General features: G+C 40.5%; 1 long non-coding RNA gene across 1 annotated transcript; it reads left to right on the top strand.

Moving 5' to 3' along the window:
• Positions 1 to 1,390: 1,390 nt before the first annotated feature.
• LOC307040457 lies at positions 1,391 to 8,839 on the top strand. Its single transcript, XR_013808499.1, has 2 exons — positions 1,391 to 2,523; positions 2,587 to 8,839. It is a non-coding gene; the product is annotated as an uncharacterized lncRNA (long non-coding RNA).
• The last annotated feature ends 1,025 nt before the right edge of the window (positions 8,840 to 9,864 follow it).

The following is a 9,864-nucleotide window of genomic DNA, read 5'->3' as shown; positions in this document are numbered from 1 at the left end:
GCCCCCTTCAGTGCGGCAGAGGTTATGGCTGCCTCCCCTGGTGCTTTTTTCGCCGTTATACACAAGTTTACGCGACAAACCACGGGTAGCGCCATAACCCTACACAAATGCACTTCATTTCCGCCGGAAGTCTTTTGCACAGCGTCTGTCGGTGTAAACCGATGTAAACAGTCAGACGGGCACTGGTGTAAACACAGCGATTTCGATGCTAACAGTGATGCTAGCTTGGGAACACGATTCTACTTCTTTGACTGGAGATGGCGTTACTCTCCCCCACCCGAATTCAGTGCAAAACTGGGAGGATAACATGACGACGTGGCCCAGCATAAAACCAAAATAAACTGCCTTATTTAGGTCATGCCCACAGGAGCCAACAGTTGTCTGTTGTTTACATAATGCACAATTTACATGATCTCTTTATGCTGTGCAATATATCATATGTGCCTGTACTGTTTGAGTGAAAATAAAGTTTGATGTAATTTAATTTCATTATTGCACTGTTATTGCATTATTGCATTTCATATGTTCCTTAGAGTGCTACAATTTCTTTTAACACAGTTCATCATTCATATTAAGCTCATACTGTACATAAATAACACTGAATTAATTAATTGTTTAGAGGAAACTAAAGAAATGGCTTCAACAAGAAAGATCACATGTTTAATCCTAACAGGTATTACAAATTAAAATATAAAAGCAGCCCACACAATTACATCACTATGAAAATATTCATATATAATATTAAAAAATACAATGCATGCAGTATTTGTTGTGTTTATCTGTATTTAATGAACAACATGGCTGGGTGCTGGGTGCTGGTTTGTGGTCGTAGCACTCTCTATCTAACCACTCGTTCAGGTGCTTTCTCGAGTGATTGCAACCAACTACCGCACACGTAGTTCCCGAACCACTTTTCTTCATGTTGTAATTGTTATATCCTCTTTGTCTCTGCGATATCAGTGCTTTGTCGGCACAACGGAGCTAGCTAGCAAAACAAACCCAGTCCGCCAAAACGGAAGTGCATTGCATCGAAGGGAGGAGTTCAGGATGTAGAGCGGAAACGGCTCAATAACTTGTGTATATGATGAGACCAGCGAGCCTAAATATCATATATACATGAAAAAAGTTATTTAGAGACTATGGATGGCGAGGATAAATGTAATACAGGGATCTACAAACATTACATTGGTGACATACAGTGAGATGGTAACAGGCATGCGTTTAGTGCCCGCTTTCCAGACAGTTTCTGTGGGGTGACGCAGTCTGAGGTGAGGCAGAGCTCATCTGTGCCTCACCTCACCCCACAGTAACTGGTGTTGGAGATTTGGAGGATGTTGAAAACCAACCTCGTCTCCGCGTGTCGTTTGACAAGCTGGGTGAATTCGGGAAAATAAAGGGATTAAGAAACACCAGAATACAAGTTAAACAATAATCCTGCTTTTAATGATATACAGTAACGATACAAAATACAAATACAAAGAAATCACGAAGCACTCTGCAGAGTACTCCGGGCTCAGGTTCTACCCCCCGTGTGAGACAGGTCTCAGGAACGGCCGGTGAAAAACAAGAGCGCGAACCAAAGGAAAACACAGGCTTTCATACTAAAACACAGGAGGAGGTGTGTACGTGCTTTCCCCCAGAGGTCATCTTATTGGCAGAGACCAACACATGGCCTGTCGCACCCAATCAGTGCGACACAGAAGAAGAAACCCGGAAACAAAAAGTCTCATTCAGTTTGACGAAGACCAGACACCTTTTGGTGTCTGGTATTTTTATTTTATTGATTTTTATTTTATTGATAAGCTCAAAAGGACGTTTATCTTGGTTACTGCTGGGTGACCCAAGTCTCCAGGCCTGCAGGATGTGTAGGAGATAAACATTAATTCTACAAGACTTTAACTACATTATCTGAAAATGTATCTGGGACTTCCCCTGTTAATTGCAAGGACTATTGATAATTAACAGAGAGACCCTAGGGGCCTCTTCTTGGTATCTGCTAGGCAGAAGTCACTCAATGCAGAAATCACAAGTTTAACACATAGTCTATATAAGGTGACATTAAAATGAATATACCAGATTGAACTTTCCTGCCATAACACGTTACTTTAATCCTTCAAATAATTCAAATAATCCTTCAATTCCCCCTTTTTGGTCTCGCCTCACGAGACCAACACACATACGACATTTGAAACAAACTACTGTCCTTCTTTGATACTGTGTCTGTCCCCCTTCATTAAATCTTTGAGAACAGAAAACAACTTTCAATGTCGGTGAAGGAACTATCAGAGTGCGAACCGAAGTGCCAGAAAGCAGCATCCTTGCGTGTTGTTGAATCATCAGGGCCCCCCCTCAGCGGAATACGCCAACAAGGGCAGCTGATAGGGAGGGGGAGATGCGGCCTTTCCTTCAAAGGTGGAACTGATTAATCTGATCAGAGAGAAGTAGACTCCTCTGCTGCCTCGAGAAGTCCCCCAGCCCGCTGACGCCTCCTTCCAAGTCGTCTGCTGTAGGGATGTCCGCGAGGTCCTTCTCCTCCAGTCCGCTGATGCCTGCTTCCAAGTCGTCTGCTGTAGGGATGTCCGCGAGGTCCTTCTCCTCCAGTCCGCTGATGCCTGCTTCCAAGTCGTCTGCTGTAGGGATGTCCGCGTTGACGATAGCCAGGTCCATCCTGATGTCCTCCAAGGTCCTAGCCGGAGTGTTCCTCGCCGCACACTGGCTCCAGTAGTACCAGATGTCCCCCTTTGCTCCTCGGCGGACGGCATGAGATGTCCTCTGGGTCACTCTGTAGAGGCCGGAGAGCCTGGGGTTGAGTCACGTAGGCCTGACGAACTCCGCTGTGTCGGCCTCCTGCTCCTCGGGTCCCCCTTTTGGCGTCAGCAACCTGTGTGGAGAAATCTGATACCCACCCCTCAAGTCTACGCTCAGGGCTTCTGGGCCCTCAGGGGTTTGACCCACCACTGGTAGGCCGCTTCAGAATTCTAATACTTGGCCTGTGTCAACAAAATAAACCCCAACATCTTCAGTTGAACTAAATAACATATCTCAATAGCTCTGAATTCCTGACAAGCATCTGTGTTATTATAAATGAAATCCTTGAGATCCCATTTAAAATCTAAATATAATATGAACTGCTAATGTCTCTGGTAATGGAACACACTAATGTTATGGATTAAAAACAACTAAAATCATGATACTGACAAAGTGAATAATTTCCAGGCGAGACTGTACCTGTCACTGCTTGGATATTATCAAGCTGAAAAATGAATACAGAAATCCAACATACTGTCATCAAATGTCTATCTATTATGACTTTAAATTAAATGTACATCCCCATAATGATCTAAACAGTCTATGGCTTTTACTTCTTTACCAGGCTAGTTACAAGATGTTGTCTAAATTAAATTCTATCTCATTACATTAATATGTTTTAACTTAGCTGTAATATGTTCTTTCTACATTTCAAACCTCAGTTACTTTAATACCTGTTGAAATATTACCAAATTGTTTTCATTATCACAGTTCACCTTCTCATTCTCATTCTGGAATGACATCTCTCTCAGTAGCCCCTTGGCCACTGATTCTGCATCTGTGTTACCTGTTATAACTCAATCAATATTAGAAACATGTCAACATTAATCAAACAGTATCTTATCCCCAGATATGGAGCAGGTTAAATCTAAAACTGTCAATCAATGGTCAGATTGAACATCTGAGTTGGGGCGGCAGGTTTCTTCCAGTCCCTAAATGAAAATGTCCCACACTCCCCCTTTTTACACATGTAAACATGTGTAATAAAATCCTGTATGGGAAGAAAACCTTCAGGTAACCAGTGGTTATAAGAAAATACCAAACATCATTCACAAAAGTATATCCATCATCTTTCACAGTAAACACTCCAGGGAAAATAAGTGTTCATTTCCAGCTGGCAGTCCTAAAAGAAACAAAATATTTAGATTTTAGTTTGAGTTTTACATTTGCAAACCGCCAACTCCTGTGGGAATTAGAAACGGGTCACATGTACGTTTTTCCAAATGTGTGAAATTGTAGGAAACCTGTGTTTCCCATGGAGCTCCAAAATAATGTATTAGTCCAAAGACATGCTCGGTTAGTTATTGTTTTAGAATCATGCAGTTACACTGATCACATGCAGAAATTCATTCACACCCACACTGTCAGGTTGTAAAGTCAAGTTTGGTCAGCCCCAGAGTCAGTCATTGATAGTGCTGTTCTCAAGTCACACTGTCAGTCAGGGTCAAAGGTCATTTGGTCTCAGTTTCATTGGCCATGTGTCGTGCTCTGCAGAGACTTTAATATTCTACTAGCTGGAGTTGTACTAGTGACATCATTGTGTTGATGTCAACCAATGCAACAAAGTTTTTCTCGTGTTCGCAGCACCATTTTCTTCAGATGTTTAACAAACAAATGATCAATACACTTTATTAATATACCGCCCCTAGGAAACACAATAACAAATGTTCTGACAAATGTTCATGCAAGGCATTCTTAAGTGAACCTGCAGAAAACGGCCTTTTGAATTAATATTCCAAATTAATCAATAATAATAATAATCCATTTTATCAATTTGTTTACCCTTAGAAGTGAACATACCTCATAATGTTACATCAGGATGTTAAACTAAGCTTTGGCCAAATCAATCATTATTACTGTTTCAGATCTAACTGGAGGTTGAACAAACAAAATCTTTTTTTTTTTGTTTTGTTTACATCATGTAAACCACTAACTTATTTTCCAATTTCAGCATCAGCCTTGTTACTCTCAAATTACATCCTAAATAGGAATATTAGGAATGAAACAAATATTTAATCTTCAGAAATGTTCTTAACAAATAGAGAGTAATGCCATCTCTCTATCTAGTGAATAGCCAACATATTTAAAAAATGTCAGATATACAAAAATAAGCCTAAATACTCTTTTACTATCAAAGTCTAAAGCTAGACCTAAGCTGAACAGTTTTGGTAATGGAAAATGTAATCTAGAAAAAAACAAAACTGGACCTGTGTTCTTGTGTGTTCTTCAAAATACATTAGTAAATACCTTGTGAAGTATTCACAATATAACTAATCCTCTCTAGGATATGAAATCCATTCATCTTTAACCAGATACTATTTCCCTATTTATTTTTAGTTCATGATAATAATGGTATAACGTCCACACGTTTACCCATAGCTAGTCACTATGTCAAGATTATCATGTGTGACATAATAATCAGATGTCTTGTTTGCCAAACAAGGATATTAAACCTTAACCCTTTCAGCATTCCAGACCATCATTAAACAATCAGCCTCCTTTCCTAAACACTAAGCATATCGTTCTACACCACCTTCTGATAAACTCTTGCACAGTTATGCTGTAAAATCATTGCATGATTTCTTCAGAGTCTGAACAGACTGAGACCAGCCTGTCTCAAGATCTTGTCATATTGAGAACAGTCAATGATTCATTGTCCTCTTCAGCTGTAGTCAGTGGCAGGGCCCCCAAAAAGCTAGAACCGGCCCTGGTCAGTGGGCTCCAAGGAAACTCTCTCTGGCATTGGGATGTCCTGAGGGGGAAGGGACCTCTGGATCAATGTGATACAATCAGCAGACACACGTTGTCCTCTGTGCCGCAGAAATCCCCCAAAACTGCAGTACCTCTTCACACCACTGTTGCCTTGACAACGAGGCACAAGCAAACTTTGAAACCCTCCTCTGAGATGTGTTCTTTGCACAGTTCTTCTGTTTGCAATGAGCAACTTTTCACCAACACCCTGATTCAGAGTACAACCCAAAGGTGGCGCACAACTATCCAATGCTGCTGTAATCACAGCAAATCAGCTACTGAGAAAAACTCAATGTAAATCTCTCCCCCAGCGGGTGACAAAATAAAACAGCTGAGTGTCTATATGGTCAGGAATGCTGAAACATGTGAATGTTAAACCCATTAATGGTAACAGTCTTATTCTATTCTTTTCAAATTGTTTATCTAAGTTGTGTGTTACAAGCATGGTTAGATTTGTAACAGAATACAAAACTAACTGTATCCAGCGCTATATATTTAAAACAAGTAATCTGACTACAGTTAATGAATATATTTTGGAACACTTAAAGGAATTATTACAAAATGTAATCTTCATTATTACTAAAGCTGAAACCTAAATAAATCATCACGGAACATTTTTCTGTCCTTATTACTTAATTGTTTCAATAAAAACTAAAAGCATTGTGAAAACTCCCATTTTTGAGAACATCTCTCAACACTTTTATTCCATCTAAGCACGAATGTTTATGACAAACTCGTCCTATTAATCCCAAACGGTCTTTAATGGTATCTATTGTGAACTTTTCTTAATATTAAATTGTAAATCCAACGTATGTTCTCTTTAGAACAAAGACAGGATAGTTGCAGCTGAAACTGGTTAATAGCAATGTTCTGTTAACCTAGGGTTAGGTTGTTCTTACATCTAGTAAATATATTCTTATTTTATGTTACTCATAAAACAATATGACCTTTTCCCGAATATTAGTAACTCTATATAACCTGTACTCTCTCTATACTTCTTCAAACCATCTGACTTTTCTCTCTCTCTTCCTCTCTGCGCCCTGCAGCTGCCGGCCCAAGCTTCTCTCATCAAAACCTCTTTTGTTCTCCAACTGTGTGAGATGGCTTTTAGCCTCGTGCAGCACCTCTGTCATGCTTAAACATTAACAGATTCCCTCTGACTGACAAACTTACAAAAATCTTCTCTTTACTTTCTACTCTTTTGTTCCTGTATTTAATATAATTTTCCCCTTGGAATATAATTAAGTACAATCCTTAGTTAATGACAAATACCATGAAATTCACAACGCAATGCAACGGTATCAATCAGTTCTCAAAGACTATATTTAAATAGCAGCAAATCATTGTTTCTTATTTATTTCAATATATCTTCCACTTCAAATCACACCTTGATCTGTTAATTTTCTATGTATTTCACTCCAACTTCAGATCACTAGAGAAAAAAGCAAGCAGACACACTCCGGGCTGCTGCTGCTGCTCTCGAGAGGAAAAAGGGTGGGGGGAACTCTCACAGACAAATACTGACACCCCCTTCTCTCTCCCCCGCTGTAGCTCTCAGCCTCTCCTTTGGAAAAGGGGGGCTTCTTTCAACAATTAACACTTCTGCTATCCTTTTATTCAATTTTTTTGCTTGAACCCACTGTCCTCGTAAGCTCTCAACTCACGCTCCTCTCGTTAAAATGTTCCCTTCATTATGACTTCGTATCTATTCATCTGACTTAGGCTGTTTCTGTTACCAGTCAATATTCACAGACTTCATATCTATTGATCTGACTTACTGTCCTTGTTACCAGTAAATATTCACAGATTCAACCCCCACAGAACAAAGGATTAATGAGGTCCGGTCACTTCAAAATTGCTTTTTGAAGGTTGCGTTACTCTCCTTTGGATTTTACTTATAACTCAACTTCGATTCCTATGAACCTAAGAATTGTTATTCAGATTCGTCTCCTGGATGCCGTCTGAAAACGGTCACTGGACGTCCCCCAACGAGTCTTCAGCCGTCTCCTTTCTGAAAAAAGTACGGGGCCTTTCACCTTCGTCTTACATACCTCGTTGATTCACTTTTATGTTATATAACTTTCCTACCTATCTAAAATATGTATTTGTATATTCCACCGCAACAACTATGACACCGGAATATGTCTCTGACAACTCTAAAATTTAGTTTAGCCAATTACAGACCTTCGATAGAAACAGGCTTGTCTGCTCACCTTTCAATTGAAGGATCCTCGTTTTAGTTGTCAGAGATTATTCTAGGCCTCTTCTCCGGACCATTCGTCCGCTTGCCGCTGGTGGTCTCTTCCCCGAAAACACCCCACTCAGACACGTCGGGTCACCACTTGTTGGAGATTTGGAGGATGTTGAAAACCAACCTCGTCTCCGCGTGTCGTTTGACAAGCTGGGTGAATTCGGGAAAATAAAGGGATTAAGAAACACCAGAATACAAGTTAAACAATAATCCTGCTTTTAATGATATACAGTAACGATACAAAATACAAATACAAAGAAATCACGAAGCACTCTGCAGAGTACTCCGGGCTCAGGTTCTACCCCCCGTGTGAGACAGGTCTCAGGAACGGCCGGTGAAAAACAAGAGCGTGAACCAAAGGAAAACACAGGCTTTCATACTAAAACACAGGAGGAGGTGTGTACGTGCTTTCCCCCAGAGGTCATCTTATTGGCAGAGACCAACACATGGCCTGTCGCACCCAATCAGTGCGACACAGAAGAAGAAACCCGGAAACAAAAAGTCTCATTCAGTTTGACGAAGACCAGACACCTTTTGGTGTCTGGTACGAACCTGCTCTAAACAACAAGTTTCCTTATCTTATTTCACATCTTGCAGCCAGCACACACACATATGCTCTAGGAAGTGACCCTTGTTATAGGTCTGAATGTCCTGTCCCCTGAAAGTCATGAGTTTTGGTTGATTAACAGAAGTTTAATTGTTCTTGTGGCTTAATGGCTTCCCTGAACTTCCCTTCACCCCAAAGTCAGCTTACTAGGAATGAATACATTTTATTGATAAGCTCAAAAGGACGTTTATCTTGGTTACTGCTGGGTGACCCAAGTCTCCAGGCCTGCAGGATGTGTAGGAGATAAACATTAATTCTACAAGACTTTAACTACATTATCTGAAAATGTATCTGGGACTTCCCCTGTTAATTGCAAGGACTATTGATAATTAACAGAGAGACCCTAGGGGCCTCTTCTTGGTATCTGCTAGGCAGAAGTCACTCAATGCAGAAATCACAAGTTTAACACATAGTCTATATAAGGTGACATTAAAATGAATATACCAGATTGAACTTTCCTGCCATAACACGTTACTTTAATCCTTCAAATAATTCAAATAATCCTTCACTGGCTTGAGCACACTCACAAAATAAGTGCCCGCGTTCAATTAGTGCCCGCGCTCCAGCAAATTACTATGGGCCTACGAGAGGCAGAGCTCGTCCCTGCCTCACTTCTCATCGCTACCTGTAGTTGTAGCGGAGCTCGGCAAATTTGCTGATTTTGACTTTAAAAAACTATTGGAATCATACATAAAGCACATTTACAACACAGATCAGTGGAGACATTTTATTATTATTACTATTTAGTTGTTCTTTCGTTGTTTTTCCGTTACATTGGAGTATGACAGACCAGGCTCTGCCTCCCCTGCCTCCCCTGACCGCACGTCACTGCTAGACACACATAGCTAGCTACCAGTTGATGTGAGCAAATGTATTGTCACTATGTAATCTGTTGCAACACGTCAGCTAGCTGGGCTTATTTGAATCCTAAATCACAGGTTACCTACTCTCGCCACATCAAAACCCCAGAACATGAACCTGATTGAGGCTTTGAACCGATGAACACTTTTTATTTTCCTCCCTACTCTGAGATCGTGAGGCTTTTCATGCTTTCCCATGGACCTGTAACAGCTAGCCCTGATGCTCACTCTCCCTGAAGGTAGATCTTTGTTTGAAACTGTGGGGAATTGGATATTATTCATGTTATCCAAAAAAACGTAATAGTACATCATTAAAACGCTTTACACTGTATCAAGACTGTCAATTTGTGAAAGTTAGCCAGTAACTACAGCTTTGTTTGTCACTTACCTTCATAATTGTCGACGTAGCTGGATATGTAGCTACATCTTGAACCCCTTTTCTCTTTTGCTCGTCGGGGCTGAGCCTGTCGCTTGTACCAGCCGATGTACATCACTGATGTTAACCTTCGGTAGGTCTTGGAGACATCGAGTGTAAAATAGTGCCTATATAATATCTATACGCTATCTCTCTCGCTATCTATTGCTAT

The sequence above is a fragment of the Notothenia rossii genome (assembly GCF_949606895.1).
Source record: "Notothenia rossii genome assembly, chromosome: 5".
Classification (NCBI taxonomy): Eukaryota; Metazoa; Chordata; class Actinopteri; order Perciformes; family Nototheniidae; genus Notothenia; species Notothenia rossii.
The sequence above is the reverse complement of the archived record's forward strand: the minus strand, read 5'-3'. Positions and strand labels throughout refer to the sequence as shown.